The sequence below is a fragment of the Stenella coeruleoalba genome (genome assembly GCF_951394435.1).
Source record: "Stenella coeruleoalba genome assembly, chromosome: 5".
Classification (NCBI taxonomy): Eukaryota; Metazoa; Chordata; class Mammalia; order Artiodactyla; family Delphinidae; genus Stenella; species Stenella coeruleoalba.
Genome location: NC_137150.1, coordinates 100487425 through 100513775, shown reverse-complemented (window position 1 = coordinate 100513775; position 26351 = coordinate 100487425). Strand labels below are relative to the sequence as shown.

The window sequence follows — 26351 nt, the reverse complement described above, 5'->3', positions numbered from 1 at the left end:
ATATATAATACAAATGTGTATATATATAATAAATTATATAAATATAATTTCTCCCCATCTTTGGACTACCTTCTGGGATAAAATCTACATTGTGTTTTAGTCCAGTTTTCTCAGTCTCTTCATGCAAATGACACAGCACACATGTTTAAAAGTACGTATCAATGATTTTTAAAATTTCTGTTCTTTCCCTATTTATCATGATGTTGAGAAATGGAACAGTCATCATTGTAGCTGCTGCTATGTGACACTGGAATCTGTAGCTGTGCATATCTCTATCTATCTATCTATCTATCTATAGACAGAGAGAGAATTACATATATTTGTAACTCAACATATAAAACAACCCGTCCCCAATCACATTGGGGTAAATTTCTACAGCTGTGGAATACTCATTTCAGGTTTGGTCCTTAAACTAAGCAGAGCACAGGAGTAATTGAGGTTTAAAAATACACACCTTTCAAAATTCTCTTTCATTAAGTCACTGTCCAACCTTGAAGAGGTTATTAGGTTTTCTCATTCAACATTCCTTCACCTGTGAAATTGAAATAATAATATGATTTATTATGCAAACTTCTTTTTTCCAGGCAAAACCTCTATTTCCAGGCACATCTCTTCACATTTTATGATTTAATTTGGGCTGTATAACTGATTCATGGATGATGAACATTAGGCATGTGGTCACTTCTGGCCAAAGTACCTTATTGCTAGTGTGAAACACAACAGGGCTCTATTATTGTGCTGTGGCACCAGGAAAGCATTTGCTATTGAGATTTTGCAGTTGAAGATTAAAGCAACCAGAATCATGGAGCAGAGTGGTCCTAGAAGATCACTTGGATCTGTGTCCAGCTTTATGTGGATAGGGAATAGATGTTTGTTTGTAGAGCCACTATGATTATGGAGCTATTTTTACCATTGGATAACTTAGCCTATATTGACTAAAAGTTATCATATTTTATGAATTTATTCTGTATGATCTAAATCTAGTTTAAATACTTTACTTTGATTTCTTAAATTCTAATGAAGTACATATTTTCTTGTACAAAAATAGAATTACAAAACATAAATAAAAGATATTTTAATTAGTATTTAGTCATGCCTCTCTACTTCATAAATAAGCAAACATGTTTATATGGGCAACAAGAATTTTTCAACTTGGCAAAATAACCAAACTGCAGCCTAAGATAAAGTTTACATTTCTTTTGGGATGAGAGTCAGAGAGAGAGTCAGGAAGACAGGAAACAGAGACAGAACATGTAATGCTTTAAAAGGCTGTTTCTATAAACTGGAGCTTGTCAGAATCTATCCATATATTCCTGACATTTATAAGCTTTTTATTGACTTCTACAATTAATTTTAAGACAACAGAATGAGAAAAAAATCTACTTTTATGTAATATGTATGAAAATAAGATGTATTTTTGTCATAAGAGTAGGAAATGCATGGTCATGATCATGAAGGTAAACTTTCATGATATAATTACTTGTAAATTATTATTACTTGGCTTATCAATACAGAGGAAGATTGAAATAACCAAATTAATAAAAGGAAAATCTGGTATATATTTTGTTTGTTGTTGAATGCACACTAAACAATATTCAATGAAAAATATTAATACTCTAGTATAATTTCTATACAGTTCATTTTCATTGTCAAAAGTAAATTGAATTACATATGTAATACATGTTTTCAAAGTGTTAAAGTGACTTGCTGGAAGGCTCATTAAAATGAAAGGTCAAAATGAATTAGAAGACATTTAAAACTGTTTTTCATTAATTTTTTAAAAAGTTAGGTCTTAAAACCTAACAATTGAGAAGCTTTAGGTCAGAGGTGAAGAAACTATTGTTGTTGACCTAGATTAAGTTTGAAAATATTCACTGGGGCCAAAAATAAAAGTTCTTAGTATCCTTCTGAGTGATTATTTTCAGTATTATATTTTCTATTAAATTAAAACAAATTGAATGTGAGTTAGGTATTTCATGTAGAAAACGGGTGTAATTAAAATAAGTGAGATTTTCTATAGAACAATCGGCTTAATGCCAAAAATGGATATGAAAAATACAAATTTTTCTTTTAGAATTAAATGAAGTTGACATTATTCTTATGATTTTAGACCATTATGTCCATAATATGAGAACAACTGAATTACATACTTCATTCGTGACTTTCACTAAGTACTTTTCATACTGCAGTCTTCTGTTCAACATTTTTCTCAGAAAAGTCTTAAAATAGTTCTTAATGTATGGATTCTTACAGTTGATCAAATACTGGTAGTATTATCCCATAGAAAATAACAAGCAAAAGGAAGTTTCTTTTAAGAAATCCAAGACCAGGGAGGAAATTGTTTCCTTAAAACTCATTGTTGGAAAGCAGCCTGGAGTTTTCCAAATTCTATTTAGGTATGAAGACAAGCATTGCTCTGGGCTTTAACAAAACATACCCCAGGTCCAAATGAAAATCCAGTTTCTTCTAAAACTACTCTCCTACTTTTTAAACGATTTTCCTAGAAGCATACTTGTTTATTTGTATTGAGTAAATTTTAAATTTGCTACTGTGTATGTCTGATCATTATTTTAAAATCTCTTTGAAAACTAGATACTTGGAAAGGACCATATCTAATTGTGAAAAACTATAGTTAAGGAATTCTATACAACTAACTCTTTACTACAGTTCAGTAAGTTAAGATATTTACATTAAATATGCCATTGTGTTTAATTTCCAAAATCAAAGAAATGAATAGAAATTTAATTTTAATATGAGACTTTTATATCTAACTTGATTTTTAAGTATATTTTCACTTTTAAATATTGTACTTTTAATTTTTAGATTCCTAGGCCAAAAAGGGATTTGCCATTTTGAAAAAAGTATATTAGTGAATTGCATACATATTTTTTATCAGACATATTTGCATATAGTATACTTCTTAATTCAAGCAAAAGAACACAGCATATTTGTATTAGTTTAATGGGGTTGCTGTAACGAAGCACCACAAATTAAATAGTTTTAACAGAAATTTATTTTCTCACAGTTCTAGAGGCTTAGAAGTCTGAGATCAAGGTATTGACAAGGTTGGTTCCTTCTGAGGACTGAGAGGGAGAATCTGTTCAGTGCCTCTCTGCTAGCTTCTGGTGGTATGTTGGCAATCTTTCGCATTCCTTGGCTTGTAAATGTGTCACTCTGATATCTGCCTTCATGCTCACATGGTGTTCTCCCTGTATGCATGTCTCTCTGTGTCCAAATCTTTCCCTTTTCATAAGGACACAGTCATATTGAATTAGGGTGTACCTTAATGGTCTCAACTTGACCATATATATATATGTGTGTGTGTGTGTGTGTGTGCATATATTATATATATATATATATATATATATATGTATATATATGAAATATGGCCCTATCACTTACCACATTCACAATCTAAGTTTGAAGGCAAATATTGTCTGGGGTAAAATGAGAAATCAGTGCATAGTGACTTAAAGTCAGTGGAAAAATAAGTGCGGGTGTGGGGTTGCTGTTCCGTCTTTCTACCTGTCTCATCTGAGTCCCCATAAACCTGTGTTTACTTACAGATGAAATGCAAATAATGAGAGCATCTGCCTTATTGTGTTGCAGTGAAAAACTCAAATGCATTAAGCATGCAAAGTTTTTAGCAATATGCTTGGGATATAGTAAAGGGTTTACTAAATAATAATAATGATAATATTAACAAAGCAATAATAGTAATTATTAGTATTAAATCAAGAGCAAATCCACGAGTACCAAATTTTAGATGTTTAAGGCAATAAATATGTCATCAGTGTGCAGTGGCATATTTCACAAAGATTTCATAGTAAAAAGGGTTAGGAAATTAATGGTGTTGATAGTTACTAAAACAAATACAAATCCAGAATTCAGTCTCTCTACTTGGTTCTTCTCACAGGCTCTGCTTTGCTTTTAAGTCAGAAACCTATGAATCATTCTTACAAGTTAACAAGGTTTTCTGATAAATCATTGAGGGCATATTCCCCATGAAATACTGTTCCTTATATATGCAGCTAGTTTATTTGGATCACATAAATTCTTTGGTCTAATTGGATAAAGGGTGAAATATTACCCAAAATGAGAAGTAAAAATGATTTTTTATGCATGGAAGAACAAAATTCAATGTGGTATTCAATATAATGTTTAAACTACTTTTACTGATAATTTGAAAGAATATTGAAAGTACTATAAGTGAAAAACAAGATTTATCCATCAGTTCTTTATCAGTGCAATATTATACCTTTCCATCCATTTTAATTTGTCTTTTACCTTTACATATTACCTAATTAGTTAACACTTAAATCCTGGTTTGTGGTCTCTAAAAGTGCCGTGAAAAACGTTTAAATAATTCAACTTGAGTTGTAAAATTGCGATAGGCCAGGGTAGATTTTAAATTTGAATTCAATTTCAAGGTCAGCCTATAATAGAGAGCATAATGGAAGTGCTGTGGCACCAGAGATGTTTTATTATTTATCTTGGAATGTAAATGACATGCTGCACACCATCAACATAAGCAATTCACAAAAACTGTATTATGGGCATGAGGGCTATTCATTAAAGTAGATGTTTGACTTGCATTGGAGGGTGACAGTTTGTGCCACTCTGTGAAAATTTATTTATTTATTTATTTCTCTCCACCAAGGTCATTTCAAATGTTCACTGTTTTCAAATGACCTGTTAATGTATAATATAAGCATTTCACTAAAAGTTCATTTCTCTCCTACCTTTCCTTTGTACACATTCCTCATTTTGAAGCTTTTTTACAATTCTGGAATCAAGTTTAGTGAACCAGCTCTAGATCTAGACCACCTCCCTAAAGTAAGAAAAGATACAGAACTAAGTTTGTGTGTCTTGCCAGAAGAAGCAAAGCACTCACTCTAAACATGACACTGCCTTTGTAGATGTATCATATTTTGTAGTCTAGAGACTGGTATTTCTATATTCTAGAACTGATTATACTTTGGGAAGAAACATAGCAGTAGAACACATTAAGATACTGAAGTAAATAACTTTATTTCATTTCATTTAAAAATATTTCATTCATTTAAAAGTAAAAATAAACTTTTTCACAAATTGTAATGTTTATATTATCCAAAGTGGCAACGCTTGCTAATATCACTCCAAATGGAAACCCAAATTAATAATTAAGACAATGCTTACAAAGCATCATTCTAAAGCAAGGAGAAATGACTTTGGAGAAATATTCCACCCAAGCAATTATGAGACTTGTTAAAACAGTCCTATCCTTATCCTGAGAACATAATGTCTATTTTTCCAGGATTTTCTGAATAAGTTGTTCATTTCTGACTTTTACGCTTTCCATTCTCTGTGATTCACTCTGACAATTTCCTTTAATCACATATTAATTTTGAATCAGGGTTTAATAGGATAAATTAATTTTCCCATGTGATGTTACAATTATACTCTGTGCTTCTCTGAGATTAAAATTAGGTCACTTTGATTAGAGTTTTAGGAATCTAAGTCATTAAAATTTCCTTTATTTAGCCAATTGGATGACTAACCACATTTGTATGTGAATTTTAAGTTTAAACCTCAGAAGTCATCCATTGTCTCTGTAACAATGAAAATACTTGTGGGACCCCAGATTGAATACAAAATGTATTAGAATTCCAAAACCTTAAACAAAATAAAAATTTCAGTGTGCCCCAGGAAATCATAAAAACGCAAGAGCCTGCCATAGGACTAAGACAAATGTGAACGAAAATAAGATTATTACAGTATAAGGCAACACAAATTGTGACACTAAGATCTCAAATATCCAGAAGTTTATGAGTGACAAAGTAAATAAACACAATTTTCATTTTTGAAAATATTTAATAATGGACATGATTCAATCAGTTTTGAATTAGGAAGAAAGAAGTAACTCAAAAAATATATCTAGACATCAAAAAAATTATTATTATTCTTTGGGATATTATATATTGAATTTATGAGTTTCTAGATCTGCAATAATTTAGGACAGATTAATAAACATAAATTCTTACTGCATTAGATAGAAGTAATAGCTAAAACATTTTAATTTAAAACCATATTTTTCATCACTCTTCTGAGTACTTCCTTACTATTTGGGACAGAAAGATTTCCCACACTCATTATGTATTGATACTTTCCTTTTTTTAAAAATGAATATTGAATATCAAGATTATCCTAAGTCTTTATGTTAAATATCAGATTACATGTCCTATATTATATATTACACATACATGTTAATGTACATATCCAAATATACTTTCTGTAATATTTGACATACCTTTCAATGAATACTGTGTGTTCTTATAGAATACACAGGAAAGTAATATAAAATAGAAGTGTGTTTTAAGACATAATTATATTTAATATAATCAATTAAAGAGAGCATTCTACTTTGGAGAAAACAAAGGGCAATCTTAAGACATTGTATATTTATCCTTTATAAATAATGACAAATATAGCAGTGGCTGAGGTTTTAAAAAATGATATTGTTCAATTAAATTTCTCAAAGCAGTACTTAAAACAAGCTTCCCCCTTTCTCTGTATATATAACATAAAATATATATGATATAGCAATATATGATATGTATATATAACACAGAAACATATCTATAACATAGATACATCTGTATATTAAATATAGCTTATTAATTGAACATTAATATAGAATTTTAGATTGATTTAAATAGTTCCATTGTGCCACCTTCAACACTATGAAATCTACTATTTTTAACTGGCAAGGATGCTGAAGAAAACTTAAAAGTGGATGCAATGCAGATATAATCTTTCTTAATTTGGTACATAACATATCAAGTAGAATTAATAGGCTATTAGCCTTTGCATTTATTATAATGCTCTGACATTTCATCTATCACATTTTAGTTTCATCAGGAAGGTGAAAACAGCACATCTCCTTCAATTTATCTTGTGATACATTATAAGATGGCAAGTTGCTATTTTGTTCATTAACTTATAAAAGAGTTAAAATTTCTATGAATAGAAACTATAATGAATGTTCAAGATCATTTTCCATGCTGAAATAAACCTGCATTCCAATACCTGCACCCCTCCACATATCAGTAAAGCTTTGAAGTTCGATAAGGGAAAACATTTTTTTTTTTTTTTTGCGGTACGCGGGCCGCGCAGGCTCAGCGGCCATGGCTCACGGGCCTAGCCGTTCCGCGGCATGTGGGATCCTCCCAGACCGGGGCACGAACCCGTGTCCCCTGCATCGGCAGGCGGACTCTCAACCACTGCGTCACCAGGGAAGCCCGGGAAAACATTCGATTAAAACATTTTTTAGAGTATTTTGTTCTCAGGTTAGGGGTGAACCATTAACAGCCATGTGCCATGCCCAGCATGAAATAAAACTGAGTAGAATTTAAAGGAAACTGATTTATTGTTTTATTTACTTGGTTTTTATTTCATTTACCTCAAACATAAAAAAAAAAATCACTGTATTCAAAATTAACAGAGGAGAATATAGACAGAATGATACCAGCTTTTGTTTGTGGGAAACATTTCCATCTTTTTCCTTTTTAATTAATTTATTTATCATCAAATATGTAATAAACTTTTACAATGTGCTAGGATAGATTCTGGTAGCACAAGTAATACATGCAATAAAGAAGTGTAATGTATGGCATGTAGCCAGAAAGTGACCAGAGGAGGGTGGCACTGTAGGTAAAGTGGTAAGAAGAGGTCACATTTGAGCTGAAACCTGACTGGAATGAGGGAGTAAGACATGAGACTATCTGCCAAGGGAGCATTTTAAGCTGTGGGAAAGACAAGAGCAAGGCCATGGGGCAGGAGCATAACTAACATTTGATGATGAGCCAAAATTGCAATAGGAGAAAGAGTGGGAAGGGATTAGATTAGAGAAATGGCTTGTGTCTTGTTACCACATACACACACAAATACTGTTAGATTTTAGTCAGAATTACTCCTTTTCTTTTGCATCAAATAGTTTCCAGCGTCAGAGTTAGTTTGGAATGAATAAGATTGCAGAGAAGATATCCAAAAAGTAGATTGTTTTAAAATTGCTCAATCCAAACAACCTACCAATTTGGTGATTCTAGTAAACTTTACAATTAATCTTATAATTAACAGACAAAAATTAGAGTCAGGTAAAAATGGGTAAGAAATGAATTTTGCTTCATTTTTGAACTAGCACAATGCAAAATCTGCTCTGTATCTGTCTTTTGGGTCTTATAAAATTATAAAAAGTCCAGGGGAATCATCGCATCATCCTTAAAATCCTTCAGGGGCTCTGGATTGCTGACATTCTCCTTCTTCCAGTTCCACAATCTCATCTCACATGCTCTCACAGCATTTTACAAGTACATTCAAAATACTAAGCTCAAACATATTTGATGTGTCAATGTCCTCAAGAAAAAAATGTTACGAGGAACACACCTGTATTTGAATAAAGTTGGGTCTGCTAACTTGTTTCAATGAAGGCGTATGCACACCATTGAAATCAATGGGCTTTTCAGTAACAGTCTATGGTTATGTAGCACTTGTTTTTGTGTTGAGATTTTCCTGAGGATTTATGAAAGTGGGGCATTGTCCTAGATTGGATACTATCAGGAAGTGAGAATAATACTCTAATTTAGTATCTTAATATTTATTATCTAGAAGATAGAAAGAGCAATGTGAGGCTAATTTTTTTTTTTTTTTTTTTTTTTTTTTTTTTTTTTTTTTTTTGCGGTACACGGGCCTCTCACTGTTGTGGCCTCTCCTGTTGCGGAGCACAGGCTCTGGACGCGCAGGCTCAGTGGCCATGGCTCACGGGCCCAGCCGTTCCGCGGCATGTGGGATCTTCCCGGACCGGGGCACGAACCCGTGTCCCCTGAATCAGCAGGCGGACTCTCAACCACTGCGCCACCAGGGAAGCCCAATGTGAGGCTAAATTTGTAAGGAAGCAGCAGTAACTCATATCAGCTAGATACGGGAATATTTGGTTATTTTTGTAGTTTGGGCAACATTGCTATTTTTTTAAAATTTGTGCATGAATATGAAGTGGTCTTGTTTTGTCTTGATCCATTGAGTTTCCAGAGGAGTCTTGTCTGATGCTGATGTTAAATTGTTTATGGACAAGAGGACCAAGGGCATAGCTGTGAGCGCCATACAAGTTCTTAGCAACACCAAAGCCTTGATGAAAGTGTAAGGCCAGCTACTGGCTCTCAGAGGCTACTTTCCTATTCCTTTAATGTAATTGTCAGGTTTGTAAAATAGAAGTTTGTCTGGCTTCATGGGAGCCCTCAACAACTCTACTATCTAAAAGTGAATATTTAAGATCCAGGTCAGAGGTTTAAAATAAATCATTTAGGAAGACATCTGGGCTTGGATATTTCTTTGGGGGAAGTCTTTTAATTATAGCTTTATTTTTTAAATTAGTATCATGAATTCAGATTTTCTATTATTTCTTCTTTCAGTTTTAAAAAGTTTTACATTTTTAGAAATTTGTCCATGTCTTCTAAATTTCAAATTATTGGAAAAATGTTTCAAACATACTGTTGTATTTAGTACACATTTTTATAGTTGTTGATATTTTATTTTCATATTTGTTTTTTTTTCCTTGCTCTCTCTCACTTTTTTTTTTCTGATGATTCTGCTAAATGATCAATGTTTTCAGTCATTTCAAAGAATCAAATTCCACTGTGTTGCTTCTTTAGGATATGTTTGTTTTTATTTCATTAATTTCTTCTAAGCTCAGTGGATATAATTTCCCTTTTTTTTTGCTTTCTATCTTTTTGAGATGGATGTATAGATCATTTTAAAGTCATTCTTCTCTTTTTTTTTGGCCATGCTGCACAGCTTGCAGGATCCTAGTTCCCTGAGGAGGAATTGAACCTGTGCCCTCGACAGTGAAAGCACGGAGTCCTAACCACAGGACCACTAGGGAATTCCCAAGACATTCTTTTCTATCTTATGCATTAAGGCCATAAATTTTCCTCTTGCTTTATCATAGATTTTGATACACTTTTTATTACTTAATTCAGAGTGTTTTATAATTGCCATTATGTTTTCCTCTTTGATTTTGAGTATTTTAAAGTATATTGTTAAATTTTCAAGCATTTGCTGATTGTTCATTTACCATGTTATAAACTTCTGGTTTAATTTCTCTATTGCCATTGACCATTCTATAAAACACTTTGTCTTGAGATTTCAAATTTGCTGAGACTTATCATCCACTATGTTATCATGTGAACATGAAAGGATGTGTATTTTTTCATTGTCAGCTGCAGTGTTTTGTATGTCTAGATAGAGTTTGTTAATTGTTGCTTAGAATTGCTGTAAGTTTGCTGATTTTTTTTTTCTGTTCATTCTCTCTCGGTGTGATGTGGGTTTTTTTTTCTTTTTCTACTTTGTTTTATTGATTTTTTGCTTAAATATTTTGAGATTGTTAAAGTGCCTGCACATTTTAAAATATAATATTTTCCAGATTGATTGATTCTTTTACCATCAAATAGTCTATCTCAGACATGTTATCAGGTGGTCTCTCTATCTCTAGAAATGCATTGTGCCTTAAAGTCTACTTCATCAGCTTGTCTGCAGATAGTGATTTAACGAAATACATTTCTCTGTCCTTTTATTTTCAACCATTGTTTATGTTTAAGCTCTGCACCTTGTAAGCAGCATATATTACTTTTAAACCAATCTGAAAATCTTAGTCTTATAATAGGAGTTTTTAGTACAATTACATTTAAAGCAATGACAGATATATTTGAAATTTATATCTACCAATTTACCATTTATTTTCATTTGCATCACTATTCTGTGTTCCATTTTCTTATTCCACTTGATGTATTTTTGATTAATCAAGTATCTAGATATTACCAAATTTATCAAATCGTGCTTGATTTATTAAAATCTAAAACATAATAGATTGTGGTTGATAGAGTACAAAAGTGGGCCTTATGAATTCCTTTTCTTCTCTTACTCCCATGGCACTCCACACATCTAGATGTGAGTTTAGCCTGAGCTTGTGAATTAATTTGACTACACAATATGGCAGAAGTGGCACTGTAGCTTCAGGTCTAGCTCTCAGAAGCAATGTGAGATTATACTTCCTTCCTCTTGGATCCAGAACACTAACAACACCAAATATTGTTGAGAATATGGAGCAACCAGAGCTCTCATTCATTGCTGATGAGAATGCAAAATGTTACAATCACTTTGGAAGACAGTTTGGTAGTTTCTTACAAAACTAAACATACTCTTACTGTATGATATAGCAATTCTCCCTGGTATTTTCCAGGGATGGGTGATAGATGAGATGATTAGGCAGAGTGCAGAAGATTTTAAGGGCAGTGAAAATACTCTATGTAATACTGTAATTATCATACATGTCATTTACATTTGTTCCAACTCATAGAATGTACATTACCAAGAATGAACCCTAAAGTAAACTTTGAATGAGTATGATGTGTCCATATAAGTTTGTCAGTTGTAAAAAATATATCACTCTGGTGAGAAATGTTGATAATGGGAGAGGTTATGCATGTATGGGGGCAAGGGGTATATGGGAAATATATGTATTTTCCTCTCAAGTTTGCTCTGTACCTAAAACCGTTCTAAAAAATAAAGTCTTAAAAAAATGAAATTGTCTAAAACCAGACAAATGGCTGAAAATTAGTGAGTCCTTTTTTTGGTGTACTAGTTGAAACAGTCCAAATGTGGAAGAATATCCCCCCAAAATAGGGGAATCTAATCCTCTGAATACTTTCAATCAGATACCAGATGGACATCAGTTTGTGGTATGGAAAAGGAATCCTATATTCAGTGGCAGAGTAGAACCAGAAAAATTCTTATAGGCACAGACAAAACTTTTCAGTAGTGAATTATCCCTATATAACAAATGAGTAATATAATTCTTTGAGCTAGAGTTTTAAATTTTGTCTGGAAGAGATTGGTTAGTAAACAAGAAACCATACCAAAACAGAATGGTTTCTACAAGTGCATCACTGAGATATTTTTAACTGTGACATTTTCATTAATCTATGCTATAAATTAAGCAAAGGTAAGGTATAATGAATTTTATACAGCATGATTAAGTACCTGAATTCAGGATTAAACTCATTAAGTTAGACTAATAATTTAATAACTGCTAATATAACTTCTAAAGAAAAAACTTCAAATAGGATTTACTATTTTAGCAGCACACAATTTCAAAGCAAGAATGTATCTTAGTACATTAACATTTTCTTTTTAACAGTTCTAAAACATTCACTAATACATGTTTTTCACATAACACACTGTAATTATAATGGCTAAATTTTGTATTTAACCTGTTCTTTCCTGTATTTTCACCAAATATTTTTAATTGAAATATAACATATAATGAATAGTAGTAATCATTATTTTTATCATATAATATAAATTGAAAGAAAACTGTGCTCATACTGTTTTGTCAACTACCTACATTCAGCTTAATATGTAGGGCAAGTTCCACATTCAGGTTTCTATTTTTACTCATGCGTTATACGTCGGAACTAGAAAATCTTAATTCACAATTTTGGGTCACTGGAAAAGACAGAATAATGAGCTGACACCATCAGAGAATACTTAATCTTCAAATCAAAACTGACCACAATATTATGGAATTGTTCTTAATTTCATCAAATGATCAATATTTAATACAACCAGCATGATTTAAGCTTAAATGTTTTAAGTTGGGAGATAGTGACAAATAGATCTCTAATTAATTTGGGGGGGGCTCTAGAAAATATTTATGCTTTGTTATGGAAATGGAATCACTTAGAACATGCTCAATAACATATTTATGGGCGTATATATGGATTTTTAACCTCTAATCCAGTTAACATCAAGTCCTGGGAAAATCACGTGTTGTGTTTTGAATCTCTGTCTAGTCTTTTCTTTTTTTAATTCTAGCATCTTATTCTAACAACACTGTGTTTTGCCCTAAGCATGAGAAGTTCAAGTTTTTGAGATAGTGAATATATTCCTGAGATAAGACACTTGAACAAAATTATTTGGAATCATATTGCATGTATCAATTTTTCAGTCACAGATTCTGATGTAAAAAAAAAAATTATTTTTCTCTCTGCCTTAATCTAGTTTTCTACCTTGAACTCCTATTCTCCTTAGTTGGCTATTTAAATGAGTCATTTTCAGAAAATAAATATGATTTTAGTGATTCTCAATCATCTCAGGTTTATTACTGAGTCATATTCAGGTGCAAAACTCCCTTAGGTTTTTTATTTTCTTCTCCCTTCCTTTCTATATATATACAGAGATACACACACACACACACACACACACACACACACACACACACACACACACACACACACACGCCCTCACAAGTATTTCATTTTTTCTGCAAATAATTTTGAACACCTACTAGTGTTTTAGACACTGACTACTCAGATGTTAAGAAGACAGTCACAGACTTTAATTTCATAAGACATTATTTGGGAAAGGAGACAAAAAAACAGTAAGTAAGCAGATGAATAAGTAAGACAAATTTGACAGTACTCTGTAAGTGCTATAAAAATGAAGGTCATGAAAAGCAGATTGGGATCTATTTTGGAGATATACAACAGGACTGTGTTATGACAAGATATAATGAATGGAAATAAATTAAATATAACTACTATATTTTTCTAACAGTTTAATGGTTAGTTCTTGAGACTGGAAAAAGTGAAAGAGAAATTGTAGGTTGGTCTCAAAGGAGAATCAGGTCTGTTTATAAGGCTTGACAGTCATTTTAGGATTTTATTTTGTTTTGTTTTGTATTGTAAAGACATAGAACTGAGAGCATAACAGATCCTATTTGATTTAGGGATGATTGACAGGAAAAACCAAAAAAGTAGCAAATTTTCTAAATTTTACTATTAAGGAGAATGTAGAAAGAAAGATTATGGGAGTGTTGAATAGATTCAGTGTATTTGTAAGCTTTTGCTGTTTGGCTGCTAATAATAGAAAACTGAAAATAGTAATTTAATTAGGATAGGAGTTTATTTTTCTCTCAAATAAAATGAAGTCAGGAGGTAGGCAATACATGGTAGCCTGGCACTTTCATGATGTCAGCAAGAATCCAATTTCCTTTGGACTTCCTGCTGTACCATTCTTTGTGTGACCTTCCATACTCAAGATGTTGTCTCCTAGATGAAATAAAGTCATAGTGTTTGTGTTGCAGGCAGGAAGAAGAAAAATGTAGAGAGGGGCAAAAAGAACCTTTATATAAATAAGTAAACCTTCATTTTTAAGGAGATCTCTTGGAAACCATACCTGGCAATATCTGCTACATAGTATTGACCAGAGCCTAATTTCAAGGGCAACCACATATTGTCAGAAACCAGAGAATCAAGATTTTCAAGTAAGGTACATTACTGCTACTAATTAAATCATGGTTCTGCTACTATTACAAACAGTTCCCCTGAATATCATCCTTTAGATCCATCTGCCTATTTGACATTTATATTGGATATACAGTAAATATTTATTACTTTTGTACATAAATATATTTGTAAAACAAATATTTAGTGTTTATTTCTGGATTAACATAGCTTAATATATCCAGCACAGAATTTGTGATCTTTCTTCCCAAACTTCTCATTTATTGGGAACTCCATTGTTCTAGTTGCTCAAGCTTAACAAACTGGGGTTATGATTGAATTTTTTCCAGCACTCTGCCTCCAATGTCTACCTCCTTTTGGTTGGACTTCAATAAATATCCAGATTTCAAACACTTTTTTGACCTCCAATGTTAATACCCTTGTCAAAACTGCATCTGGATTTTATACTAGGAGTCTAACTGGTTTTCTGGGCTTTCATTCTTAATTCTCTCTAGTTTATTATCAATGTAACAGACTGACCTGAGTTATTCTTTAAGAATGAAATTCAGATTATGTCATTCTATTATTACTCTTATTTATTTCTTACCACCTTCCTGTCAATCATCCTGTTCACAGGTCTCTGTCCTCCTTGCAATTTCTCCAACAGGCCTTCAATAGTATCTTCGGTCAAAGGTCTATCTACTGGCTAATCCTTCTACTTAATATTGTATTTTCTCAGATAGCCTATAATTTGCTCCCCATACCCCTCAATAGTTGGCTCAAAATTTAATTGTCCAGTGAGTCCTTTCTCTGACCACCCTATTTAAAATTATAATGTAGCTTGGCATCCCTCTGAATGGCATCCCAATTTCTTTCCCTTTATTTATTTTTCTTCATTTCACTTTTCTATATACCAAAATTGAGTTATTTATCCAGGTTGTGTATGTACATCATACTGGAAAATAAGTTTTATGAGGGGAGGAGTTTTGCGTGCTAGAACCCTAGTATCTAGAAGATTACTTATCACGTAATAGGCATTAATTAGTTTGTAGATGGATGAATAAATGAAAAATGAATGAATATATAAGAAAGGGATAGTGGATCTTGCATAACAGCTACCATTCAATGCCACAGTAGGAAAATGCATTTGCCCGTCAGACATAAAGATAATAATGATGAAAATATAGGGCTAGAGCATAAGGGAAAAGTTGGGGTTGGAATATTCTAGTGTATAGCTGGTGTTCAAAGTAATTGATAATTAGTAAATACATATAGAGGAAGAAAATTTACTTTAAAAATGTCTACGTGACTCCTGAGCATCTTATATATCTATGTAGAATAAGGAGTTTGAATCAGATTCAATTAACTGAATTCTTATAATTCAGTAAATTATAAGAATTTACTTATTCTTTTTTTTTTTTCTTTTTTGCGGTACATGGGCCTCTCACTGTTGTGGCCTCTCCCGTTGCGGAGCACAGGCTCTGGATGCGCAGGCTTGGCGGCCATGGCTCACGGGCCCAGCCGCTCCGCGGCATGTGGGATCTTCCCGGATTGGGGCACGAACCCGTGTTCCCTGCATCGGCAGGCGGACCCCCAACCACTGCACCACCAGGGAAGCCCAAGAATTTACTTATTCTTATAAGTAAATTCCCTTTCAAATCTACAAGTCTGTATCTCCAACAAAGACAAATCATCTATCACCGGATACTGAGTCAATTGTAATCTCTTAGAGACATGCTTTAAATAATTATTATTGATATTAGAAGAATATTTTCTTGAGTCTTTTCCAAATCTATAATTTTACAGATGTGAAGTACAATAATAAGAAAAAATTCCAACACTGGATGTTTTAACTTTCAAATTCATTAACTTAAAAATGAATATAAAACCAAAGTAACCATTTTTAAATTCAGGCTCCAGAAGAAGTAGTCTTGTCTTTTCTAAGAAAGTCTTTTGTGTTAGAGGTTTCATAGCCCATACGATTACAGGATAATTTTTAAAGCGTTTATTAATAAAACTACCTTTACTAAGTAGAGGATATAGCATTTGCTCTGGCCAATAGGCAATTTTTAGTTAAAAAAATCAAATACAGAACCATCATTAGGATTTCTAGCATGAGTTAGAATTTCCTTACTGATTTTACTAAATCTTATTTCTTTTGCATTCACCTCAAAAATATAGCCTGATGAACTTTAAATATTGCTCTGTCAAATATTTGATTTAGATAAGGCTGTCCAATCATTTGGATACCACAACTAATGCTGCAGGTGCAGATTTGGCTCATTAAAAGGGTAAATTTTCCTCGTTTCTGGTGCTTTTTCATCCACTCCTCAGGGTAGTTTAAGCCGCTGGCTTTACTTAATCAAGTTCTTTACTATTTCATTCATGTTCGTATTAAAGTTATTTCTCCCTTAGACATTGCTGGTGGTGCTGTGGTAATTTTCATAATACTGTGAATAACAGTTTCCAGAATATAACTAAAGAAATCCAGAATCAGGATCTTTGTTGGATTCCTCTATTTCAGGTTTCTTAACCTGTCGAAAACCATCCAGAGCTATCATTCTAAAGCTGAGAGTGCTGAGTATGTTTTTTTACTAGTGCCAATAATTTTGAAAACTTAGACTTTTTTGGTATCTTTTACGTATAGTTAGATCCCAGATAACACAGAGAAATATAATTTAAAATGAATAATGTTGAGAGGGATGGAAAACTTGTAAGTCATTTAGTCCATTACAGATTGAATATGGACATCATTTCCATAACATTTCAGACATTAAAGCCATTTAGCCTTTTTTTTCCTGTCATGAGAAACGGATGATACCAATAGATTTAAGCAATGAAATGTCATTGCAAAGTGAAGCACATTTATCAGGCTAAGAACATAAGTATGTTCATAATACTAACTTGGGAATACAAATATAGGAGCCTTGAGCATCCAAATTATTTTCCACTTATTTGAGTTTCCTAGGAAGTCATTTAATGAAGTTATTTGAACCTGAATCATGCCTTTGTGTTTTACATTTGTACTTGCTGCTGACACTTGATGTTTCATATTTTTCTATGTAGACTTAGCTTTGTATCTTGTGTGTGCTCGTGTTATTTTCGTGTAAATATAGAATATTTAACCTCCATATTACCAAAATTCCACCATTATTACTAGCCTTTTCCATTTGTTTAGCGCTTGATTTATGTGTTTCAATACATTTCATGTATAATTTTAATTAATACTATACCTTTATTGTTAAATTTATAATTTTTATTACTATTTGGAGTAGAATTTATTCCCATTTCTATTTCAAGTTGGTTATCGCTGGTACAAAAATAAAATATTAATTTGTGTGTATTTGCCTTGCATCTAGCCACTTTGTCAAATTCCTTTATTTATTCTAGTAGATTTTTTTAAAGTCTCGAGAATTCTGTATAATTTTTTTATCTCACTAGCACATAAGGATGTTTTTGTTTGTTCTTGTGTCATTTTACAATCTAAGTTCTCTGGAATTCAATATTGAATTTCAATTTCAATATTTCAAAACTTGGTAAGAGTACACATCAATGAATATTTCGCATATTCTTACAAATGGTTTCAGAATTCATTGTTATAATCATGTCTGATGTTGCTACCGCAAATAATCTTTATACTCTGGTAACCTTTCGAATTTAATTTAGAATTTTTATAGAATGGCTGTGGAAATTAGTCAAATTACATTTTAAGTACTTATTACTAAAATCACAGTTTTCATTTAATGTGTTAATATAATGAGTTTCACTTGTGTATTTCCTAATATTGAAACTTCTTTCTGATACAAAAGCCTGTTGCTCATAGGGTAATGTTATTCTAATACATAAACCTAAGTTTTATGCATATTTAATTGTGCCTAAAAGCCTTCTGTAGTACTTTTTAGTGGGCATATCATTAAATAAACTGATATTTCAAAGAATTGAGAAGAGACTGAAATTTGTTTAGCTCAAACTAAAGATTGCCAGTCATTTCCTAAAGTCCCTTCACTAACATGAATAGTGATGTTTGTGTAAATAGTACAACCAACTCTATGATTCTACGTTTGAAACTGTATATTTGTTGTGATTCCTAGGTTTAGACATCTAGATCTGAACACATACACCTAACTTTGTTTTCTAGTGAAGTTGTAGCTGAGCATTTATATATTGAAATATATTAGTATTAATTACCTTTATTCCTTATTTACAGCTCTGATAGTATATTGATTGTGTATAGAAATTGATTATCAATTAGTGAGTTTTATGCAAAAATAGTAAAAGAAGAATTTCAGAATATGTGTTATGAAAAGTGGCTGAAATGTTTTGGGGAACAAGGAGATTGAATACATACACAGAGACTCAAAAATATGACTATCTTTTTATGGTCATGAAATTAATGTAATTCTAATGTATAAAATTAATTGGGGGAAGTTTTCATTTTTATATACTCTAAAATAGTTTAAATAATTTAGGAAAAAATCTTCTTCAGTTGGTCCTGGTGTCTTTGTTTCAATAATTAGTTTTCAATTGCCTTTCCAGTCTTTTTGTGTTACTTGGATATTAAAGTTTCTGCTTCTTTTGAGGTTAATTTTAGTGACTTATATTTTGCTTTTAAATTATTTATTTTCTTTACCTTTTAAAAGATTTGCCCTGATAATTACATGCAGTAATTTCTTATAATCTTTGTAATATCTATGGTTATATTTAATCTCTCTTTAGAAATTTTATCACTTACGTCTTTCATTTATCTTCTCAAATAAACACTTTCTGAATTATTCTATTATTGTAACATTATTTCAAAAGTAATATACAAGAGAAAAACTTCAGAAAACAGAAATTTCTAGAATGTTACACTAATGATTTTATTATTAGAAATACTAGTAACAGGCTGCTTAAATTTATTTCTACTTTTTTGTTCAGCAGTTAATCATTTTCCTTTCATCTTCTTTCCATGGAATTTTTGATTTTACATTTCTAGTTCTGAAGAGAAACTCTTTGAAATAACAAAAACTCATAAACTCAAAAGAACTGACCACAGTGTCTTGTTTTGTCACTTTAAACTTCTCCTTTGTTCTTCTTCCTCAGAGATACAGAATAGATTTTTATGTGTGTGCATGTATATGTCTGTGTGTGTTTCTTAACTCAGACATTATTTCTTGTGTCTCAGAGTAACATTGCCATAGAAATTCAATAATCATCAGTTGAGTGATGACAAGCAGGAGAATGTAAAATGCTTAATTTGGTGTCCACGTATTTCATTCCATATAATTTCAGAAACTGTTATCAATCATTATATTCAGAAATTCAGGTTAAAAAGTTATTTTAATAATCTTAGATTTAAATTTGTCTTGGATAACAGGGTCTCAGTAAAAACTGGCAAATAATTTTAACTTTAGATATGTTTTTACTTTTGTCAGAATAACTAGTACCTTACATTTGGGTCCTTGTAATCAATCTGATTTAAGACAATGGTATAAGTAAATATAAATCACCATCAGATTTATTTAAAAAGTGGTCAATACATTAGAAACTAATACAATTCTCCACAATGGGTCTTCTGGATATTTCATATATTGGCAAGATAATTGCATTGAATGAACAAATAATTAAACATACCCTCACTTGGCACAACCACCTGAAATAATTGTTTATAAACAAATTAAATCCCCAGAGGGAATTTTTCAGCTAGGATTTGCAGTGAAGAAATATTATTCAATATTTGAGAGTTACTTTTTTTAGCAATAATCCGATCATGCTCTGGGTTACAGTACTATACCTAAAATGATGGAATATGTTTGAATGTAAGTGAAAGGAGGTTAAAACAGTTATTAGAGTATTCTAAAGGCCTTGTATTTGTGAAACAGATAATACAGATATTGATACATTTTTAACTTTGTTAGTTAAAGATTACATGTTAATATCTCAAGGTTGTACACTATAGGAACAAAAATATCTGTCTTTTAGATCAGTGAAAGGAAAAACAATGGAACAATAAAACATTCAATGAAAAGAAGACAATAAATGAAGCAAAAACAAAGCAGAGGTATAAAAAATGTTGGCAGACCTGTATTCATGTATGTGCATAACAATAAAATATGTAAGTGAAATAAATTACCTAGTGACAAGTAGATTTTGTCAGATTAGATAAGAAAATGACCCTAATCCTGTCATATGCTATATGCTATTTATAACAGATATATTACTAATAAATTTAAAAAGAAAAAAAGATATACTAATAATATAGTGACAAAAAAGAATGAAAAGGGAGGACTTAATGTACAGCAGCTGAATACGTTGTTGAGAGACTGGGAACCTTTTTGTACAAAGAGCTATCTGGTATTGTAGGTTTTGTGGGTTGTGTAAGGTCTCTGTTACAACTTCTCAATTCTGCTGTTGTAGAATGAAAGCAGGCATGGACAATACTTAAAGGAATGAGTGGCTGGGTTCCAATAAAACTTTACATAAGGAAGCAAATGGATGAGATCTAATCTCTATGGATGAGATGAGAAGACCTGAACAACCCTTACTATTGAAACAGCTAAATCACCGAATGAAAAAGAATGTTGAGCAATGAAAACAGTATGGAATTATGAAACACCATCTCCCTAAATTAAGTGAAATCAGGAATTATGGGGCAAATAAATGCTAACCCAGGCTTTGTCTCTGAGAATTTCTGAAAAAATACTATTGTCCTAACACCCTCCCTGGATTACTGGTCTATTTTTGTTCTATTTCATTTCCTATCTTTGAGACTAAATCCTTATATACAACCTATCCTCATATTCTCTTCTTAAAATATTTCAAGTATGTTTTTTTCTTCTCATTATGATTGATCTCCCCTTGTCAAAGGCAAAAATCACCTTCATATTGCAAAACATAAAGGCCATTTCTCCGTTCTTGTCTGCCTCCTCATCTCTGCAATATGTGGCCTGGGTGTTCCTGCCATCCTTACTGAAACACACTCTTCCCTTCCCATTGGGCCATCCCAGGCTCCAACTTGACTGGAATATCATTACTCTCCTCATGACTCCCCCCTTCCTCTGGAACCTCTGAATGTGGTTGTATGAGACCTCTTTATGTTCTCTATCTATAAATTATCTTTAAGGTATCCCATCTAGTTTCATGGATTTAAAAGGCCATATACCATCCTACATATGCAAAGCTTCGCCCAAATGGTTTCCTCAGCCTTGACTTTATTTCCTATGTCTAGACAATGAATATACAACTTGACAATCACATAAAGTTTACATGCCAAAACCAGAAAAGTGTATTCCTGTGCACTGCCTTACACATGCACACACACACACACACACACACACACACACACACACTCCTCCTTGCTGTTCCCTCAGTCTTTCTCACAATAACCTCTACCCCATAACCAACTGGTAGTCAAGCAAAATCATGAGATACTTTTGATTTCCCTATTTCCTCCCACACATACCTTAATCAGTTAGGTCTGTTAAGTTATCATATGCTTGGGGTACATATTAGGGTATAATAAATGTTTGCAGTATTATGTATAATAAAGCTGAGACTTGAACAGTACAAATTAAAAAAAACTCAATTTAATAGATACAGCTAAACAATGCTGTAATCTATAAGAGTACAGACATTATTCACTTAACTACATATTTGCTATCCCATATCCTCCTTCCCTCAAAAGAGGACTCAATTAATTACCAAAAAAAAAAGAATTTTTGTAGGAGCCTACAGACATGTTGATTAATAAGATAGATTATGACACAGAATAAGTCTAATTACATGGATTCTTTCATAAAGAAAATATCATTGAGGCGGCATTCAGCTAAATATAGGAGGAATATTTAGCCATCCTTAAGAATAGACACACATATTAGTAGACAGAAAGTTGAATTCAGAAAACCCAGGTTAGCTACAGGCATTTTTCTTAATTTTTATCCCTAATTATATTTATGAATGACAAAAATCTTTTAAAGATAATAAAAATAAGTGCATTCCTACATATTGGCTGGCTTTAGAAATTAATAAAAACCCATGTTAAATATATTACCAATCAACAGTTTGTCTAATGCTGAAAATATTTTCAAAATATAAGGCAACACCTTATGAGATAAAAAAATTTGATAACAAAAAAGCAATCTTGATCCTATATGCATTAAAGATAAAGTATTTTTAGTAGTTTGAATATAAACAACTTACAGAGAACTTGTATCTGTTTAGTATTGGATTTTATACTTTATTTTAATAATCAAGCAAATAGGGTGACCCATTCTGTGGATATCAGTCAGCCTCTTTCCTCAGCCACTCCTGTTATTGTCCAATGGGCTCATGAAAAAGCAGTCGTGGTGGTAGGTTATGCATGGGCTCAGCAACATAGACTTCTATTCATCAAGGCTGAGCTGATATAGCCTCTGCTGAGTGCCCAGTCAGGCAGCAGCAGAGACCAACACTGAATACCCATTATGACACCATTTCCCAGGGTAGTGAGCCAGCTACCAGATTTGCAGATTGATTACATTGGATCACTTCCATCATGGAATAGACATGTACTCTGGGTACAGGTTTGCCTTCCCTACATGTAATGCTTCTGCCAAGACTGCCATTCATTTGCATACAGAATGCATTATCCACTGTCACAGCGTTCCACAAAACATTGCTTCAGATCAAAGAACTCACTTCACAGCAAAAGAAATGTGGCAATGGGCCCATGCTAGTGGGATTCATGGGTCTTACCACGTTGCTCATCATCCTGAAGCAGAAAGATTGATGGAATGGTGGAATGGCCTTTTGAAATCTCGGGGCTAACATTCCTAGCCATCTGTGGAAATGTAAACTTAAGGGCCTATATCTAGGGATCACTGGTCCATTTTATATAATTCATGCCTGAGTTTCCAGCCTGTTGGCTTGCTCTACAAATTTTAGCCAGATAGCCCCCAAAATCACATCACATGAGCCATGTGTGTGTGTGGGGGGGGTGGGTGTTCTTATATACCTCCAAGGTCCTTGTATCCTAGTACTGTCCTGACTTGAAGCACATATAACACTTTCCCTTGCTCCCTCATCTAAATACACTTAACCATTCTTGCAACCTGAAAACACGCCAGGCCTGTTTTTGCCTCGAGATTTTGCACTTGCTGTTTCCTCTGCTAGTAATGCTTTTCCTACATACATCTATAAACCACACATCCTCACTTCCATTAGATCTTCCTTCAGGTCTTACTCAAAGTTTGTCTTCTCATGAAGTCTTCTTTAACACACTCCCAAACTCTATTTTCTTTCCTTGCTTTATCTTTTTTCTTAGCACTTCTATTTAATTACCATAAAATTTCCTAATTTGTCTCATTTATTATGTGTCTCCCTCATCAGAATATAATCAGGGATCTTTATCTCTTTTGTTATTTTCTGTCTCTCCAGAGCCTTGAAAGGTACCTAATACATAGGAATTGATCAAAAACCTTAGTTATACATTTTTACAGCTTCCTGATATGTGTATATGGAGAACACAAATGGTTGGATTCATCCTGACCTGGTGATTCACAGGCAAACGTGACAAAAGGAAAGGAAATTAAGGGGGATGAGGTTAGTTTTAGGGAATTATTAAACTGAGAAATCACGGAATCTGTAATAAGGAGGAAAATGTATATAGGGAGAGGCTGATGGATTGAATGCCATAGAATTGAGTCTCTATGAAATCTTTTATGTATGAGGAAACCCCAAACCACAGTTATATTACCTTGCTAAGGTTTAAACACATAACTAGGGGTATGGTGAAAAATTGACTTTTGTATCTTGACTCCTAAAATGTACAACCTCTTATTTTCCCATGGTCTATAACCTAAAAGATGGAGATAGAGGGGGAGGGAGAGAAAGAGAGAGAGAAAACATGAGAAAGAAAGTCACGTGGAATTTTATTCCCTAACACTTAAGAAGAAAACCAAATTCTGTTGCTATCATGTGGGCTTAAAATAGCAAAGATGTTTTTATATTAACTTTAAATCAGCATCAGTGCTTGAGGGATAATGTCCATATGCTTTTATTTATTTTAGTTGACAAGACTAAGAATATGGTGTTAACATTACAAAAAAACAAACAAACTGTAGAATTTTTCTTTCATTTTGACTACTTATGCAGATGCAATATGATGTGTGTATGCTTCACCCTTACTGAACTCTATGTATTCTTCGTGCAATGACATTTTCTTAAGGAAGAAAGTGAAATTTCAGTGTTTCGGAAACAGAAGAGTAAATTTTTACCTTTGTACCCTTATTTTTTTTTTAATAACATCTTTATTGTAGTATAACTGCTTTACAATGTTGTGTTAGTTTCTGCTGTATAACAAATTGAATCAGCTATATGTATACATATATACCCATATCCACTCCCTCTTGCATCTCCCTCCCACCCTCCCTATCCCTCCCCTCTAGGTGGTCACAAAGCACCAAGCTGATCTTCCTGTGCTATGCAGCTGCTTCCCACTAGCTATCTATTTTACATTTGGTAGTGTATATATGTCAATGCTACTTTCTCACTTCATCCCAGCTTACCCTTCCCCCTCCTCGTGTCCTCAAGTCCATTCTCTACGTCTGCATCTTTATTCCTGTCCTGCCCCTAGGTTCATCAGAACCATTTTTTTTTTTTTTTTTAGATTCCATATATATGCATTAGCATACTGTATTTGTTTTTCTCCTTCTGACTTACTTCACTCTGTATGACAGACTCTAGGTCCATCCACCTCACTACAAAACCTCAATTTCATTTCTTTTTATGGCTGAGTAATATTCCATTGTATATATGTGCCACATCTTCTTTATCCATTTATCTGTCGATGGATACTTAGGTTGCTTCCATGTCCTGGCTATTGTAAATAGAGCTGCAGTGAACATTGTGGTACATGTCTCTTTTTGAATTATGGTTTTCTCAGGGTATATGCCCTGTAGTGGGACTGCTGGGTCATATGGTAGTTCTATTTTTAGTTTTTTTAAGGAACCTCCATATTCTCCATTTTTTAAAACGTGCATTCCAGTAGTATCTTACCTGTTCTGAAACAGAGTCCTCTGTGTGTATGTGTATGTGTGTGTGTGTTACAGGGGGGAGGGGTCATTTATCACATCCTGGGTTTCTGTCTTACTTCATTAAAAGCCTATCTTTTTCTTGAATAATAAACAAAGGACATTTTATATATCTTCTGCTTTAAACCAGTTCATATATTCTAAAACGTAGTGTGAGAAAATCATGGTTTGACACATAACTTCTTTTGAAATTGAGACTTGTCTCAATACTAATGTCAGTTTATTGGTATAATACTGGCCCTTTTCTCTTATACTGTATAGTAACATGAAATATTGTTTATTCAAGTATCAGTTCAGTGTCCTAAACTTCCTTAATAAATCTTATGATCACCAGCGCCTAAGCAATTTGTGGTAGTAACCCAATCTCCGAAGCACAAATGGTTCCACTGTGTACAGAAAGAGTTAAGATGTCTTCTCAACTGAGTTACTTTCTCCCAGAGGTGACTTATGGGGTCTATTAACTTCAACGAGATTACAAATGGACACAAGGAATTGACCTGCCTTGTTTGAAATATACCCTAATCTGTTCCATTCAAGTGGGAAGCATGAAATAGATTTGTACCTAATTTATAGGTCCCAAATTATCTGCATTTAATCAATAGTTATTGAGCACCTACTGTGTGAAATACATGAGATAGTCACATTGGCGAATACTATTATGTAAAGCACACTGTCACACTCCTGGATGATTTACACAGTTGGGCTTTTTCAATAATGTCTGAGCGTTTATATATGAGAAAGGTGTAAGAAAACATTAATTCCAAAAGGAAGAGAAGGGAAGAAAGAAATAGGCCAGGCTAAAAAGCACTGAACTAAGTATCTTGGTGAAAATAAGTATATATAATACATTTAAACGTTCTGAAAATGTCATGGTATGTTGATAATTATGCATGTTTATAATTATTCAGCATTGTTTAAGTTTAAACATACTAAGGTAAAGTATTGAACTATATGCATTGTCCTAACACATAAAGAGTTATAGGTAATT

The 26351-nt window shown here is 32.8% G+C and overlaps 1 long non-coding RNA gene across 2 annotated transcripts in view; it reads right to left on the bottom strand.

Moving 5' to 3' along the window:
• LOC307186553 overlaps window positions 1-26351 on the bottom strand; it is a 472211-nt gene that overhangs the window by 3574 nt on the left and 442286 nt on the right. For both annotated transcript variants that reach the window (XR_013828404.1, XR_013828405.1), the window contains one exon: window positions 455-532. This is a non-coding gene — a long non-coding RNA (uncharacterized lncRNA). The remainder of the gene's footprint in view (window positions 1-454; window positions 533-26351) is intronic.